This window comes from Chelonoidis abingdonii, chromosome 9, assembly GCF_003597395.2.
Source record: "Chelonoidis abingdonii isolate Lonesome George chromosome 9, CheloAbing_2.0, whole genome shotgun sequence".
NCBI lineage: Eukaryota > Metazoa > Chordata > Testudines > Testudinidae > Chelonoidis > Chelonoidis abingdonii.
The window spans coordinates 75,002,219-75,020,892 of NC_133777.1; positions in this window are offsets into that span (position 1 = coordinate 75,002,219).

Genomic DNA, 18,674 nt, shown 5'->3' on the forward strand with positions numbered 1-18,674 from the left:
ATCCCCACAAGAAGTAGCTTAGATGCCCAAGCCACCTGACTCCACAGGGATGGTTCCTGTTTGTGAATCACAAGCAGAGATAGCTGCCTTCCTGCATATCTGACTTAGGCACCTATCTCTCTGAGAGGGGAAGGGAGCACACACCCCTCTCAGTGGTGTCTCCCATCGGCTAGCTTAGGTGGCTAAGCCATGCTGGCTTTTGTGGATCACCTTCCAGGCCTCCTGTCTCTCCCCATTCATTGTATAGGGGGCAGAGGGGTCCAGCTCAGCTTTGTAGATTAAAGTGTTGCTCCTTTGACTTTTGTAGGCTCGTTAATGTTAGTCGCTGTGATACTTGGAGTGGCAATGCCTAAGACTCCTCATGGACCCTACCTCTGGCATAAATAGCTGCTGCTCCTTGGAAATCAATTGAACTACACAAGCTCAGGATATGGCCTATTTTTTATTTTCTCCCCAGATTCAAGAGATTTTTAAAGATCATAGCAGAGAATTAAAGGTTTCCAGGAATTCTTTCCGTGCATACCTTTATGGGCCTCATGGTCATTACTCTTAAATTAGACCACGGCAAGTACCACAACCTCCAACGCAGTTGGGTTGTCCCACTGACCTCTATGGAATAGTTCCTCTGTGTAAGGCTTACACACATAGGTAAGGATTTACAGGGTTGGCCCTACAATTAGGAGGCAACTGCTTCCGGAAAATAGAGTAATGTCTGGGTGTTATTTTAATGTATTAATTCTCTAAAATTGCATTGCTAGCAATGCAGGGCCCAGTTCCCAGCTGGTGCAAATCAGTGTAATTCACCTGAAGCCAGTGAAGCAACACTGATTTACACCAACTGAGGATCTGACCTCTAGTACAGAAAAATCCTCTTTTAAGGGTTTTTTTTTCTTTTACCATCTGGCATAAATGAAATGTGTTTTAATCACATTTTAGCCCATGCTAACACATGCAGACACCTTAATCTCTGTAAGGAATGATGAATGGAGATAAATCTAAAATTTATAGAACATGAACATTTGCATAAACTGCAGTATCCAAACATATAGGCTGTTAAGTAACAATTGTTAGAAGGGGTATAAAAAATTCAACTTTGTTTCATGAAAGGAACCCAGATTCCTAACATGATTAAGATAATATATCATTTGCTCCTTTCTTATTAAAGGTATAATTGTTGTTAGACACAGGACTGGCATGAACTCTAATCTGGCTTTACATATATATACAAATAGGAAGCGAGGTTGGAAATTGATGCTTTTGGTGATCCATAAGCATTTTATTAATGTTTGAATAATAACTGCCTGGAGGGTCTGTTATAAATTAAAGGGACGAATTGAGATATAAATTTTTATGAGGACTAGTTATACATTTCCATTATGTGTTTAAAAATGAAGGAATTACTGTGAACGCTGCAGAACTCACATTTATTTGAGATGATTTGGATGGAAAGGAAGGTGCAGTGAAGGAAGCTGCATGCCGGCTGTAAGAAAGATGTATCTGTCCCTTTGAAGAGATATATCATATGTCATGCATGAACTCGGTTCTACAGGAGACTTTTCTCTGCAGCCGATTTCAGTGATTATTTATTTGACAACAGCAAGTGATGATATATCAGTGAATTTTAGGCCACTTAGAGTAGAATTCTTATTGCTAAATCATAGACGAGTTCTCAACACCTGATCATTGCCAAGTTACAGTTGAGAAACCTGGTAATCTTCTTGTATGTATTCCTCTATCCCTCCCTTCCTGGATACACACTTTTTCACTCGCAGCACGCTCTTAGAACCAAAGCTTAGATGGTTGATTCACCTTCCCCCTCCCCCACTTGTTTGTGCAAATATAATACCCAACTGAAGAAGATGCCCAATTGATCACTGGAGATATGAACCTCCAGTGACACTGTTTTCAAGAGAAACATGAGATGCCCTACAGGTACCAAGAATGTTTTTAAAAGTTGGGATAGAAAACGCCAAAGATCATAATAATTGTAATAGAACTGCTGAGAAAAGTAATTACTTTCTGCTGTGGAGTGGTTCTACTGCCTGTGAAGCCAGGCACTTGTCAGGAAGAACCACATATTTTGGGTAGGGGACTCCTTCCCAAGCCAGCTGCTTAGCACTGGCTGTTGCTCCATTTTAAGTCCTTGTTATCTTGACTCAATGGGCTGGGCCTCCCAAGGGCTCAGTCTTTGTCCTTTAAATAGTAACTCAGAACTGGTACCTCCAGCAGTTCCTTAGCTGAACTCCCTCCCCCAAATCTGTCCCAGAAACCCTTGCTGATCCCTAAAGTGTCTCTAGATTCCTCTGGACCTTAACCAGATTCCCCAGAAGCTTCCTCCCAGTACTTCAGTTTCAGGCTGTTTTTGTGGGCCCTTCCTGACTGCGTCCTGCCTAACACAGTTCTTCCCTTTACCAGGCTAGGCTCCTGAAGTCTTCTTTCTTCTCACGCTCAGAGAACTACCCATTTCTTTCTCCTGCCTCCTTGTACTCATTCGAAATGACTCTCTCCCATAGATAGTTCCATCCTGGAAACCATCTGAGCGGTTGGGAGCTGAGCTATTCATGAAAACATCTGCTGACTAGCACCAAAGGTGCAGCAGCTCTGCCTGCTACTGGGAAGACAGTGCTGTTCCTTTCCAAGTCCACAATAATATCGGACTACTGATTAATTAGGAAATACAATTTCAGACATCTGTGTGCCAGAGCAGCACACTTATATGTGAGTCTCTGTAGAGGCATTAATAGTAGTATTTTTAGTTAGGCTGGGATAAGGATCCTTTACAGAAAGGAAGTTCTGCGCAGCAAATATATTAAATACAGTGCCAATCTAGTACCGACCGTAAAGAATGGCAGAACTGGCTGTAAAAATCCATCAAGGCTTACGTTACTACTTAGCAAATCCAAAACCTATTGTATTCAATAACAAAACTTCCATTAACTTCAGCAGAAACAAGATTTCACATAACGTGCACAAAATTGGCCCTAAGTGGATAAAGATGTTTTGAACCATCCTGACTCAAACACCATTTTTCAAATTCATTATTTGACTAATGTTGCTATTTTCCATCAAATACTTTTTTCAGGGAGTTAATATAGTGAATATTTTGACTAGTTCTAATAATGACAATGAAAATAGTATCATATATAATATTACAAGTTGCTACCCATTTGCATGTTAGGTCATAGGAAAAAAAACACATTGTTGCATGACGTTTCATTTTATGAAATATTTATGTGATCCTGTAGTTAAAAGCATTATTGAAATACATTTGCACAATGGGGCAGTGTTAAGGTTGCACTTGCAGGCCTCCATCTTGTCATTTCATGACTTTGGGTTGCTTTACCATCCAGCCTTAACATTCTCTTATTATATTCTTTTCATTTGACTATATGCTCACCCAAGGAAAGTAACACTGTGTATATACCGGTTGCTTTGGCTTCCCTTGCCTCTAATACAAAACAGTAGAATTCAAGACTACATACATCAGGTGTTTCCAGTAAAGTAGCAGCAGCAGCAGCAAATCATAGACATTTGTCATTCCACAGAGCTGTCTGACAGTTCTGACAATTCATTAGGCTAGGCTGAAAAGAGGTTTAGAAAGCAAAGGAGGGATCACAGGTAGTAGAGTTGCTTTTGCATGATTCAGTAATGGCTGATTTGTATCATTTTTGGTGATGGATACACTGTTCAGATTCAACTCAGCAGAAATTTTCCTTTTTTCCCCCTTTTCCTTTCTTCTCGCCCCTCACCCCCCGGCAGGGCATTTGAGTTAGTCTTTGCCCTCACTAGTGACTTTATCCCAGGAGGTAGATGCCAGGGAAATGCTGACTTGTAACTATTCACATTTGGGAGTCACCAGGGCTATATAAATGGAGCTATTACTTGCTTTTCAGAAGCTTTTATTTTTAACTCTGTTTGAGTCATATTCTCTGCACTAGTCTATCTGTGTTGGAGTGGTGACATATCCTGTGACGCACAAGACAGTTCTTCAATCAGGATCGCTCCCACTTGCGTTTATGCAAACCAAGAACATGCCTTTGTTCATGGAGAAGTGCCTCCATTATTCTGCTTCTGCCACTTGCTGATTAATTTTGAGTCTCATAGGCAACAATATTTTGACTTGAAGGCAAGTACTTTGTAATACAGCTTGATATGTAGACCGGACCACATGAAAAATATTTCATCTTCACCTAGAATGCATGTGCCTCTTCCAGATCAATGGATTGTCTCAAACTATATCACAACATGAAGGTTTCTGGGCCACAGCCTCAGCTGGTATAAATTAAGATCGTTTCCTTGGCTTCATGGAGCATCCAAGAAGTCAGGTTGGGATTGCGCTAAAGGATCAGAACCATCAAGGAGTCCATTTTGCCCTTCTAAGGCTGTATGTTTTTCTCTATATACTATCTGCTATAGGGGAAACGTGTGGTCTGGGATTAATCCTGAATCTAGATCAGTGTTTCCCAAACTTGTTCCACCGCTTGTGCAGGGAAAGTCCCTGGCAGGCTGGGCCGGTTTGTTTACCTGCCACATCCATGGGTTCGGTCGATCGTGGCTCCCTTTGGCTGTGGTTCACTGCTCCAGGCCAATGGAAGCTGCTGGAAGTGGCGAGCAGTACGTCCCTCTGCCCATACTGCTTCCAGCAGCTCCCATTGGCCTGGAGCAGTGAACCATGGCCAGTGGGAGCAGCGATTGGCCGAACCCATGGACGGGTCAAGTAAACAAACCGGTCCAACACATCAAGGGCTTTCCCTGCACAAGTGGCGGAACAAGTTTGGGAACCACTGCTCTAGAGTATTTTATGTATGTTCTAGGAGAACAATAGCTGCTGTCTATTGCCACTAGAACACATACACACTATAGATTTAAAAGACACTAATAAGACATTTTAAATATTTCGTTTCTTAGTGAGTATATGCAAAAGATTTCATAGGTCCTCAGCAAATCTCTGAATATCCTCCTATTTCCCCTTTCTACCTTCTTTCTCAGCGGTCCAAAGTGTCGTCATAACTACCTTCTTTTTCATCTGTGATGAGGCTACTTCCTGAATTGGGCAATGGTGCACCTAATTTGGCTAAAGTCATTGCTGCTTCCTAGGACAAAGTGGTCTTCCTTTGAATAGTTTCAAACCTCTGCTATACCAAGGCTCAAACTTGGGTTTCCTGCATCGCAGTCCAGAACACATTGGGAAACAGACTGGACATTTCATAATTTTAATTATATATTTTTTTCTCTCTCTCTCTTTCTACTAATTCTTTGGCATTTTAAAAGTGACATCACTTTCTTCCTTATGAAAATAAATACATTTCTGACATCACCTAGGCACATGGCATGGTGTCATTACAACAAAGTGCAAAGTGCTGGACTGCAGGATGGTAGGGTCATATTATGATTAGATTACTCATCAGCGTTGGGTTGTGCCCACGGTTGTGTAACTGTAGGCTTGTTTAAGAGGGCTCGGCTGCACTCACTGGTTTGTTATTGTTGGGATGCTCATGTGGGCTGCGCTGCTAGCACTGGTTATTTTTCAGTGGTGAGAGAGCACTGAGTTATGCCTCTGAAACACAAATAAAGGTAAAAAAAGGTAGCAAAACTGGAGTGAGTCAGATTTTGCACCCTCTGACATTAACTGGCCCTTTAAATTCAATATCAAAAATTAGAAAGAAAGAGGTCAAACTCAGAGTTCCACTGAAAAAAACAAAAAAAACCAACCTAGCACAGATATGAACAATAGGATCTTGTCATTCTATCACCCTAATTGAAGTCATTCTGCCATGTATGACAGTCCATCATATATCCTGCCAGTCAGTATGTCATACATGATGTGTAACAAGAAAGCTCATAAACCCAGAGGGGAAGCCCCTTCTTTTTTATGGCTTTATTTGATCATTTTCATAAAAAACTTCCTTTGCTCAATACCATGGGACGTGTGGGGTTTATTAGTCACATTAAAGCTTTATCTATTCATTTAACACAGTGATTTACAAGCTTTACCCACAAAGAAATCCCCATTATTTCCAGTCAGTACAAGTATGTCTTTTCCTATGTGATCACCTAGAGAAATAAGAACTTTATTCCACAGATGAAGGGTAGTAAGCCAAAAAATGGAAATTTTGTTCTCAGTGAGTCAGAAGTAAACATATTTCAGGGCAAATTTTCAGCAGCCTTCGTCTTCTTTTTTTTTTGAAGACTTTTCTCATATGAAGTGGAATTTGTCAATGAGTGGAATTTAATTGGGGTATTTTTGTTGTCTTCATTAGAAACAGCAGAATTTGGCAAAATTTCCCTCTGTGTCCTACTCAAGTATGTTTCTGGAAAATATCAGCTTTCATACACAAATATTCTTGAAGCGAAATTGGTGGCTTCTTTTGAACACATCTAGTGCCTCAAACTCCATCTGCTTTTCCTACAACACGCCTACTCATTATCTAGCTTATTTGCCATTATTTTATTATTTTTAAATGAACACAAATTAAGCTATTTAATCAAATATGTACATGATTACATTGGATTTTCTCATAAGAGTTATACACCCAAGGAAATCATTAATCATTGATAACACTATTTTAAAATTAGACATTTTGAAGTCTTTTTTCTCCTCTCTTCCTTTTTAACATAATATCCTGTGTAGTGCTAATTTCACCTCTCCTATTACTTGAATAAAGCAGGATTGTTTTGCATCAAGTTGTTCATTTGTCTGAAGCTCTGGTAATTGGTATTTATGTTTAGGCTTGATCACAGTGGAATAATAATATAGGAGCTGGAAATAAAAATTGGAGTACATCTCTCTGCTTTTTTTTCTTGCACAGAATGTCACGAAGCATGTCCATTGGCAAACTGCATAAACAGAAGTGTCATGGTGCAGGACAACCTAGAAGTTGACAGGTATTTCCAGGCTCAGCAATGATGAGATCAAATCCCCTAAACCTGCCTCGTTTACTGATCTTTTAATCAGATTCAACTTCACTGCAGCTATTTCACAAGCTGCTCTGACGGTATATGACAGCATGTGACAGCAAAATATTTTGATTTTTGACCATTTGATGCTATATCAGATAGCTCCGTACCCCAATGGCATCTGTAAAATCTACCAAATTATTATAGAGGAAATATTTAAATGTGCACAATTGAATCAAAGGTTTTGATTGGATTTTTTTTTTTGGTTCATTTGTTTGTAGTGGAAGCCAGACAGGGAAGCTAGGAAATGATCTAAATCCTTTGAGGTTAACATGTCATGAAAGCACATCAATGACCCAGGAGGACATTATTAAAAGGCAGCCAACGTAACTCAAAAAGAACCACTGTCTGAAGCAAGAGCCCACAGAACAACACTCCGAGCTGTTCTGTGGTCCCGGAGGGGTATGTGTTACATCCCCTGTCTTCATCTCTCCAAATTTCTTCTGAACTGCTTCTAAGCGAGAATCTTTGGGGGGGCGGGGGGAATCCAACAACAACGGAGTGCATCTTATCAACCTTTTCCCTACAATCTGTTTTCGTATTCATCTCACACAGTGTTCTCACAGTGTCTTGGGGAAATGGTCCTAACAAAGATAAGAGAAAACAAGAAAAGGAAGGAAGAAAGAGACAACAAACCAACCAAAACAAAAAATACCCTAAACTTTTCAGTTAACAACACCTCTGTGAATCATGTGCATAATTACAGCAAAGTTAAACTGCCTTCAGTTGCTAAAACTGAATTCCTGCTTTTAAAATCAAGCTTCCTTTGATCTTGTGGATTGAGATGATCTGGAAAGGAAACAACTATTGCCTTGCAGAAAATCTGGACAGAGTCCCAGGCCCAGCTTTGCCTGGAAAGCTTCAAAAATACGATGAGAACTTTCACCCTAGGACAAATTGCAAGAGTTTTCTATGTTCCTAGTTGAATGCTGGAATTCATGCCCCTTTCTCCTTTGGTCCACCAGAGCATGGATTTCTTAATCATTCAGTCATGCTGCAAGGTCCATCTTTTGATCTCCTTTAGGGAGAGGACGGGTTGAGGGCTGAAAGGTATTTTATCATTATGCCTGCAGTGGAACAGTTTTATGTTTTGACAGTGTGCATGTTGAAGTACGGCTGTCAGCTCTAATAGGCATTGAGGTTGGGACTCACTACCACTACATATCTAGCTCTCAGGGGCATTGGTCCTGGGTGGGCTGGCAGCAGTGCCAATAGGGATGCACATTCTTCTCCCAGTAGTCCCAAGGAGGGTCTTTTTTACTTCTTCAAATCCTGCCCAATTCCCACATCCATAGTCCTTTGCCAGCAATCCTCTAAACAGCTATTTATTTATTTCGCTGTCTTCTCCGTGACCCTGCCTCCATCCAGCCACATGCACAATTTAATATCTCTACCATAACCAACCATATCTTATGATTTTGTCTCCCCACCCCAACACAGACATATTCTGAAGGAAAGGCTAAGAGGATCTCATTTGTTTTCTTAGCTCCCCACCCCCTCGCATTGTGGCTGTTTAGTGCCAATCTGCCAGCACAACGTACAAGATCCATAAGGTTTACAGTTAAGTGGAAGAATCCCTGATAAGTGGGTGAATCCTAAGGTGATGGAAGGTCATTGTAGTGGCTTCTATGCCTTGGCCTCTACTCTAGGAGGTGTAACTGGGGAAAGGAAACATGGTGAGGAAACTTCTGCATCTTGCTGTTCTGCAGCTTCTGGAAGAGCTGCTTGCAGTAATAGGCAACTTAGGTGTAAATTAGAGCAGTTCTTGGGGGCCCCAGGTGACTCACAAGCTATTTCCACATCAGTAGGCTGGCTATTAAAGGCAGTGATCCTGTATATAGCCAATGAAGTCACCTTTTCCCCCATAATCTCCCACTGGTTCTGTGCTCAGTACAGCCAAGCTGGACCAGAGAATCAGAGCCAAATGTTTATTTTTGTAAAAATAAATAACATTAATAAGATTTTAAAAGCTGCAATTATTTCTGTCAAATGAAACAAATGGATCTAATTTAAAAACAACATCTTAAATTAAAACAAACAAACAAATCGAGACTTCTCTGATAAACATCCTGTGTGCTGGTGTTTATAGTTTCACTTCTCCACAAGGAAACGAGGTTAGTGTGTGTTTGGGCCTCCTCCCTTATGAGTATAAATACTATGGCCCAGCTCCTGCTAAGACTTACATATGTGCTGAAATTTGCATGCCGTGAGAAATCCCCAGGATTGACTCCAGGGGGGCTGAATCCTCACAATGTGTAAATATATAAGTGACGCTGATGGCTCCAATCTTTCAGCTAGCTCCCTGTCCCAGGTCTGCCAGTCCAATAATGGAATCTGTTCTATGAACCCTGTATTGCCAACCCCAGTGCAATGCAGCACACCTGTGTGGCAGCGGTTAGTAGAAAATGTGCCACAATGTCATCGTTTACCAAGATTATGAATATCATTTGTTAGGCTGTTTTTTATTTTCAGCTTTGCTTGTTAAGGGACTGAAAAATAATTGTCTCCAGTAGAACTAACTTGTTCCACCTGCATAATTAACCTCACAGATGTCATCATCCACTGTGATGACTCTCCCATGACAGCTCATGGCAGCAAACTTTGAAGTCATCAAGAGACGCCTATGACTTCCTCATCAGTATTACTGTAGTGCCCAATCAAGAGCAAAGCCACTTTATGCTAGGTTTTGGACAAAACACAAGATTTGGTCTCTGCCCTCAACATTGTACTGACCAAATACACAAGGGGTCTGATTTTTCCTTACCCTAAACCTGGCCAAGCCATTTACATCAGTGCACTGTGAGTAGAAAGTAGTTATAAAATACTCCCTGATCCACAAGGGAATGAATGTTTCATGTCCATTTTGCACTTTTGTAAATTACTACAAAAGTACAAAGCATCAGGCTCAAGAAAAGGACAAAGGCCTAGGTAGAGTGACCAGCAGCAAATGTGAAAAATCGGGATGGGGTGAGGGGTAGTAGGAGCCTATATAAGAAAAACACCCCAAAATCAGGACTGTCCGTATAAAATCGGGACATCTGGTCACCCTTGGTCTAAGCTACATCATGCTGTCAGATGGCTCAGGGGGATGTTAGTGCATGGCTTGTTAGTTCCCTTTTTGTTGTTGTTCCCAAGACAAGCAGCATATGAAAGGTGTGGTGAGGAGGAAATAATCAATACATGGACATTTACATGGACATTATAGTACAAATTGAGCAGTATCAACAGCAGCAGATTGGCTGAAAGAGGCAAAGCTCCTGTGCCTATGCAATCTATTATGCTCTGGGGCTACCGTGGAAAAGGTTCTTGGGAATTTCAGAGGGTGCTCAGTTTAGCTGACTTTTTAGGGCCTAATCCAAAGCCAGGATCAGGCCCTTACTTATGAGTCTTCTGGGGTGATCTGTACTGCACGTGTTTCTTTTGACACCAGAATATCCATGTGAGGGAGTGAGCCTGGAAGCAAAGCAAAGCATCTGAGAATAAGCAAAAATAAATCTAAGCTGGGCACCTTTTACCCTGCATTCCAAATTCCGAAGAGATGGAAAACAACAAACGCCAAACAAAAATAAAGAAAAGAAAAGGAGAAAGTGCCCATCCACTAATTATGTGCAAATTACATGCAGCCACGGTATGTGTAGGTTTTTGTTTGTTTGTTTGTTTGTTTGTTGTGGGTTTTTTTTTTTTTGTAATTCTGTAGGCATCTTAATCCTCTGGTGAAATGATGTATGGGGCAATCCTCTGGTAGGGGCTGATGAGATGTAAATGAAACTAATTAAGGAAATGTCAAACATAATTAATAAAACAGGTTTAAATTGCAAAAGCACTGTCAGCTGAATGAATAGGGAAGAATGTTGCTCTCCCTTTATTTTGGGCTCTATTTATTTATTTTTTTCCCTCTCCATTCTTTATTTAGCACTATTCATTTAGATCTCAGAAAGCTCTTGGTAGAAGCTTCCTTTTCTACCTCACCTCCTCCTAGCCTAGTCCCATGGAGAAGGAGCAATATAATTTCACCCTGTCCATTTTCAGCTGGGGGGAAAAAAATTGCTAACTCCTCATCTTTCCCAAGTACTACACAACATTAACATAACCCATTTGCTTGAATTCCTCACTGGCTGCTTAATAGAACATCTGACCAGCTGATAAGACCTGGATGCTACTGTCTATGACACCTGGTTATTAGCATTTTCATAATATTCAAATATTGCAGCCTTGTGAGTCACTGGATTCATTTATTATTGATAAGAACAAAATAAATAAATAAATGAAGGTTTTATAAATAGCAAAGGGGTTGAGTGACCTATAATTATGGCAAGCAAATTAGGGTGTGCAGCAGAATCAGTTACATTTGCCTAGGAGTAATGATGCCCAAGAACTTTCCCTCCCCAGGGACTGGAAAAATAATGGATTCCCTTGCAGCTGCAGCTGGGGTAGGAAAACGCTGTCATCCAGGACAATGTTTACATAAGTTATACCGAGCATGTGGCTCTGAGGCCTGCCTGTAGTGCTTGAGTCATCTCCAATCATTTCAGCCACTGAAGCATAGTCCCACCAAATAAATAAATAAATAAATAGCCCCATGCTGCAAAAAAAAAACCCTGACTCCTCTTGGAAGTCAACAACTTGCTTTTGTTCAGAGCCCTCCAAACCTCACAGAGATCAAAGGAGGTCAATCCTCTTGAAAAACAGTGCCTCATCAGCTCATAAATGGAGAGGTAAGGATGAAATGTGGTTCCTGCTAATGCAAAAAGTCTCTTCTGCGTTTGAGTCCAAGTCAGTTGCACTTATATACAAAAGCTTTGAGGTTGCAATGATAAAAATCGTGGTTCCATTTGTAAGCAGGAGCTAGTAGAAATAACCACTGGATGCTTTATAATTTAGTCCCTGTGGTTTTATTTCCCTTAATCCAATCAAAGGCCCTTTTTCCTTCATATTGAAACTCGAATGAAACACAAAGGGAGGCTGACCTGTTAGCAGGTGACGGCTTCTTATAAGTTATTCATTAAAAACACCCTAACATTTCTGGTGCTGAGGGAGGCTGCACCTACTTCAGTATAAATTAAACATGAGTGACCTGATTCGGATGAAATAAGCATTCTCAACCCCAAACCATTACATGAAACACAGATCAATCCTGAGCCTTTGAAGATGTTTGCAAAAGTCTGCTTAATTCCTCCCCTCTGACCCATTATCCACCTCTGAAATTCCAGGTTCCACCAAAAGTGGCCATATACTGTGCCCAAACAGTTGCTACCTGATCCAAAGCCCATTGAAGTCAATGGGAGTTTTCCTCAATGGGGGCTTTGGGTCAGGCCCTTAATGCAAATTATTATGCTTGCTGGTATGCAACATAGTTGTCGCCAGCTCGGTCACTCTGTGTGGTTCAAAAGCTTGTGTCTCTCACCAACAGAAGCTGGTTGAATAAAAGATTTTATACTAGCAAGCACAGAGAGGCAAGGTAAGTTCAAAAATAGGGCAGACAGGTTTTAATAGGAGAGCTAAAGTTTGGCTGTCATCTCTTCCCCATTTAATTTCTTTTCGGTGTATGTGTGTGTATATACACCCTAGGGATAGGTGAACATATTTTGAAAAAAAAAGAAACATCTTCCCCTCATGTTTGCTTATTTCTAGAATTCAACTCAACTTTCTTTTAAAATACAGTTCTAAAATTACTGGCCTAACTATTTAGTTTCATTATAGTTCAGATCCATGCCACTCCACACTTCCACATTCAAACTTTGAAGAGGAAGTGTCAGCAGACTGCATAGAGTAAGGTTGGTTGAAAAATGAGGAGGGGAGGGGAAATCTGCCAAAAATTCATGGAAAACCCGGTTTCAGTTTTTCACTGAGATTTTCAATATTCTCCTCCCATCTCCACTGTATGGAGTTCCCAGGAGGTTTGGACTTAGGTAGGGCAAGGATGTTCTTCAGGGCTTTCCTGTTGTATTTTAATGACGCAGTGAAAGTTCAGCTGCTGTGTGTTAAGTTATCCGAGCCAGGTCTGAACACCAGACTTCTGAGCTTTGTCCATTTCCAATATACACTAAAGATCACCTGGCACCAAAAACAGTGCATATGAACACCCTTGAACTTTAGGGACATTTGAATCTAGATCTGACCTTGGCCATGGGCCTAACTCTGTAAAGAGTAGAAATACAATCCCATTATCTAAACACCATAAAACCCCGAGGAAATTCAGATCTGAATCTCAGTGTTGTGTTTGAAACCCATCTTTAATACACATACAATCATGTTGAACATATAGACTGATCCTTGGGTATCTGAAAGCGCACAATTGTGGTTTAAGCGTGATGTTAATAATAAAACCTAAATTTAAATAAAGTTGCTTGTCTCCTTCTCTCCCTTTATCACAGATGGTTGCTTCTGTTGGGTCTTGTGTGTGTTTTAGCATCACAACCTATATAAGCCCCAAACTCCTTAACATGGTTACCTCTTTCCGTCCTTCCCAGCCTGTTTTTTGGTGGAGTCTGTGTAAAGGAAGTGGGGTTCTTACTAATAAGTGCAGTTTTTTAAGGCATCTTGATCTAATCTATTACTTTTAATTTATTGTTAGCTGCTTGGATCTAGCAGTCATGATACCTTTGAAAGTAGAGATCTGCTTTTGTATAAATTATACTAACTTTGGCCATAAAAGTTTTCAGTGTGAGACAAAGGTCTTCTTACTAACAACTGTAGCTCTTAGGATAGTGATTTTGTTTCACTTTAAGAAGCTTTGGATCTTGGAAACAGTAACAGAGCAAATCTATGAACTACCTGCTGACTTATTATATACATTAGCATTTGGTATTGTGCTAACGGCTCTGTGGCAGAAGGAATGTGATTTGATGGGGATTGAGAGCTGGAAAACACTTTGTTAGTTTTAAATCAGTTCCTTGGAGGCAAAAGCCCTGATTAACTATAACTGGAGTGGATTGTCTTAATCTGACTGCTGTAGTATTTTATGTCCAGTCATTCAGGCTTATATCTGTAAATGCTTAGATAAGCTTGAATCAATTACTCCAGTGTCTCTGTCTCAGATCATCAGAAATGGTGTAGTATCATGATATAAGCAGGCAGATCAGTGGGGTCAGGGATATGATACTTCATGCATGTGGAACAAGGAAGTTGTTTGTTAAAACCAGAGGAAACAGCTGCCTACAAACATGGGTACTTATGTTTGAATAAGGGTACACTGTTTTGTTTTCTTATTCACTTTCCTAAGTGGTATTGAATATTAGTGCTGGTGAAAGGTTCTGGACTGATGCAATTCTGAATGTTGGGCTCAATCAATAAGCATTTTTCTCCAGCGGTCACCCATTTTGGCCTTTGACTGTTACTCAGATATCCAAAAAAGATTGTAGAATGCTCGGTCAAAATTTGCAGCAGTCTTAGATAGATTTTGTGTGTGGAGCGTTTGTTCGCTGTTACGCCGGATCTTGTTTGCTGTATTACTTTGATTAACTGGATTCACTGGAAAGATTTATACATTGCACTTCCCCTATCTGAAAAAAAGAAAAATGACAGACCAAACTAATGGAAACACAGTAGCCTGCATCTCACATCAGCACCATCATTCCAAGGTGGAGCCATGTGGTTCAAAGTTAATAGAATGCAGCAGCGGAGATGGCATTCACTGGTGTGAAAAGCTGCACCCCGGCGGGCAGGCATGGGGAGCGGTACTGCTCTTTGAAAGTGACTTGGAGACATGATTCCATTCTCGTTAGTACCTCCAGATGCACAAAGGCATGGCTGTGAAGGTGCCCAGATCATATCAAATCTATCTGAGGGTACAGCTTGGTTATATTTTGTTATCATAGGCTGGTCTCAGCTCTAATTAACCTACTCCCCTGTCATTCCCCCCATCCCACATGTTTTGGGTTTTTTTTTCATTTTTGTGATCTCCATTTCACAGCAGAGATGGCCCAGCAATGAGACATTATTCTATTTAGAAGCCGAGCACTCACTAGGGGTGACAGTCCTGTTTTTAGGTCATTTATCTAATTGCTCTTTGCAGATAAGAATTAATTAGCCTGATTATTTTCTTCATTTTTGGATGGATTCCCCACCTGGAGAGAAGAAATTCCTCCATGTCAGTGATTAATTGCTGAGTCAGAAGCTTATTGCCTTGCATTTGTAATAAATGCCGATTGGTTCTTTAAGTCACATTAGGAACTAGGCAGATTGCGGTTAAAATGTACAGGATAATAAAGCAAGTTGTACAAACAAGATCACAGCTGTTTGAATTTGATTAAATATTTCAATTTATCCAGGGGTTGAGGGACTAGAAGAAGCAAAAGGTTTAAGATGTCCTATTCCTGGCACTTTGAATCAGTTCAGCAACATTGGTACAGTATCCTTTTGCTGCATAACACCAAGGACACCAGATGCAATGCTTCAGTTTAGGATTTTTCACAGATGGTTTGTCTAACAATGCTTGGGGTGTGTAGGGGGGGAAGGGGACGTGTTACTGATGTATAGTCAGTCCAGCTCTGTTGTGATCCAAATCTGGTAAATGGTAGTTCTGCAGGAGGTTGGGTGGAACATTGGCAAATGTCAGCAAGTGATGGCAGATTCAGATCCTGCCTAATTCACAACAAAAGTGCCAAAAATCCTCTCTGTGGTCCAATGGGTCAGTGCATTCAACTGTAAATCAGAAGAATGGTGGTTCATGTTCTCCCAGGGCAAAAGTTTGTTGGTCTTGTCTTTGGATTGGTTGGCCTGAGAAGGGCTCCTTTCCTGCCCTGTACAGGTCAGACTACATGATATAATGGTCCCTTCTATCCTTAATACTTGGGGCCTTATAGAAAGCCCACTAAAGAAAATGGGAATCTTCCCATTTATTTCATTAGGCTTTTAATTTCCTAATGCGCTTAATCCAAACATGTTGAAAGATACTGGTCAAAGTCTACAGGAGAAATTATTTGTTGGTCTTATTCCAGTAACTGCCAGACACATGATTACATCATGCACACAACCTCATTCATAAGTATCACTACTGTTGGCTGTCACTTCATATAAGCACAGAAGTGAAAGAGCATATGAATGAAGTACTGTCTCACTCCTAGAATGGGGTCCATCCAGCACACAGTTGAGGCCCTTAATAGGACAGCGTGGGTGCATATTGTATTGCTGTTGTCTATTCGATAGATAAATCAAGGTCTTGAGTCTCCATCCTCCCAGAAACACTAAATTAATCTCCCAGATTGGATCAAAAGAAATGAATCCCTGTCTGTGTGAGTCTCGTATGAAGAGGTCTGAGAATCCCAAGGATTCCACTATTACAGATAGAGTTACTTGGCCGTTATAGAGTTGCATGGAGGGAAAAAAACCATCCACTTTAGGAAAATTGGTGGGGTGGAGTGGGAATATATTTTCTTTATTGCTGGATATGTTGAGAATAGATGGGGATAAATGACACTTATTTCATCTACTGATAATAATAATTAATAAGAAACCAAATGTAATATGTTTATAAAAATTGTACATGCTGCATAGCTGTTAAGGTCATCGGAGACCACTGGGACCACTCTGGCCTGACCTCCTGCATTGCACATTGATGATTACCCTTTCTTTACTATTCTTTGATTTGATCCCTTTTGCTTTATGTCACATTTAAACTCTTCAGGATGAAGACCTAGCACAGTGAGGACCTGATACTTTTGGGGAACTTTGAGCTCTACTTCAATAGAAATATTAAATAATTATAGTGAAAATGTTGGGAGAAACACAATATTTGACATTGTTTCCTAAGAGACAGGTAAATATTACTAACCCCATTTTACAGATGTGGCCTTAAGAAAAGCATTTAATCTCACTAACTCAAAACTTTAGACATTCCTGGCTTCGATTCCTGTTCTCAGCCCACATTAAACCACTTAACATAAGTAGAATTTACCTCCTCTACTTTCAGTTTCATATCCTGGCACTATACATAAGGAAATGTAACAATATCAGCGTGAGGGATCTGAGTTATGATGATGATAGATGGTTGCTGAGAAAAACCATTATAATAGCCAAGAAATTAATAATACAGAGATGGAAATCTTCTTATAGACCCAAAATAATAGATGTGCTGTATCAAATGTGTGACTAATCAACACTCAAGAATTTATCCATCGAATTACAGAACATGGTGGAGACATTTAATGCAATATGGTCTCCCTTCAGAGAAATACAGTGTGTGACTAAATATCTCCTCTGAGTAATATTCACACTTACTCAAGTATTGTAAATATATCCCTGATAAATCTGGAGAGTGATTTCTTGTAAATCTCTTGCTTAACACCGGAAGGGAACTTAACTTTCCAGTCTTTCAACATGGTTTAATTTCCTACTGTGCAGCCTGTAACTGAAATACAGTGTTTAATCCATGAGACACAAAACTAAGCTGGAATGGGCTATCCTATGTCATGATTGCTAAGAAACCTCAGGATCAAAAGTTGTGTAGACTCATTGTGTGGATTTAGGCAGGACAACTGCATGTTTAAAATCTAGCTTTTCATTGCAGTCATACTTAACCATGGATGTGATTTTGCAATTAAGTGCACGTGCAATTGATGTCCTTAATTTAAACAAATACAAATAAATAAGTGCAGATGGCTATGTAGCTGATATATGGGTGCAACCACAACTAAATGACATTAACTCCATCCAGAAATATTTTGTAGGTACAAAAATACAGGCTGAGTGTAGGCCTCATTCTAACTCTTGCTCTGTCTATCTCCAACAGTCAGTGATGGGACACTAGACGGGGAGGGCTCTGAGTTACTACAGAGAATTCTTTCCCAGGTGTCTGGCTGGTGGGTCTTGCCCACATGGTCAGGGTCTAACTGATCACCATATTTGGGGTCGTGAAGGAATTTCCTCCCAGGTCAGATTGGCAGAAACCCTGGGGCGGCGGGGCCGGGGAAAGTGAGTTCGCCTTCCTCTGCAGCATGGATCTTGGGTCACTTGCAGGTTTAAACAAATATAAATGATGAATTCTCTGTGTCTTTAAGTCATGATCTGAGGACTTCACTCACTCAGATAGAGGTTATGGGTCTATTACAGGAGTGGGTGGGCTGAGGTTCTGTGGCCTGCAATGTGCAGGAGGTCAGATTAGATGATCATGATGGTCTCTTCTAGCCTTAAAGTCTATAAATTCATGACTGAAGTCAACCTATCGCAAATGGGTTATAATATACTAACCTATGTGCAGCTGCTAAGGTTGCTGTAATGACTGACTACTTAATAAATAGTCGGTATAGTGGTTTGAACATTTATTTACTTGGGTTTTGATTAAAGTCATGCATCCCATCTCCATGGTGAGGATTCACATACTGTGGAAGATTCCAAAATAACCCCCCAAAACCCCAGCGTTTTATTTTTGTTGTATCAAACTACTACCCAATTCTTATCTATTACACCAGTGTTTCCCAAACTTGGGACATCACTTGTGTAGGGAAAGCCCCTCGCTGGCCGGGCTGGTTTGTTTGAAACACTGGGGTTTGGGGGGGCGGGGGAGGGCTATTTTGGGAAACCCCGCATTACACTATTCTAATAAGCAAAAGCAAAGGTGAAGAATCTTTTGCTCACATGCAACTCACTCCCCTGCCTTTAAGCTAACACTTGACAATAGAGATGGGCTGAAAGGTGTCCTGTTCCTTAACTCATATGCCCTGGCGTTAATCAGAAGCATATCCATTGCAGTTACATACACATCAGCCCAGAGTTCGTAA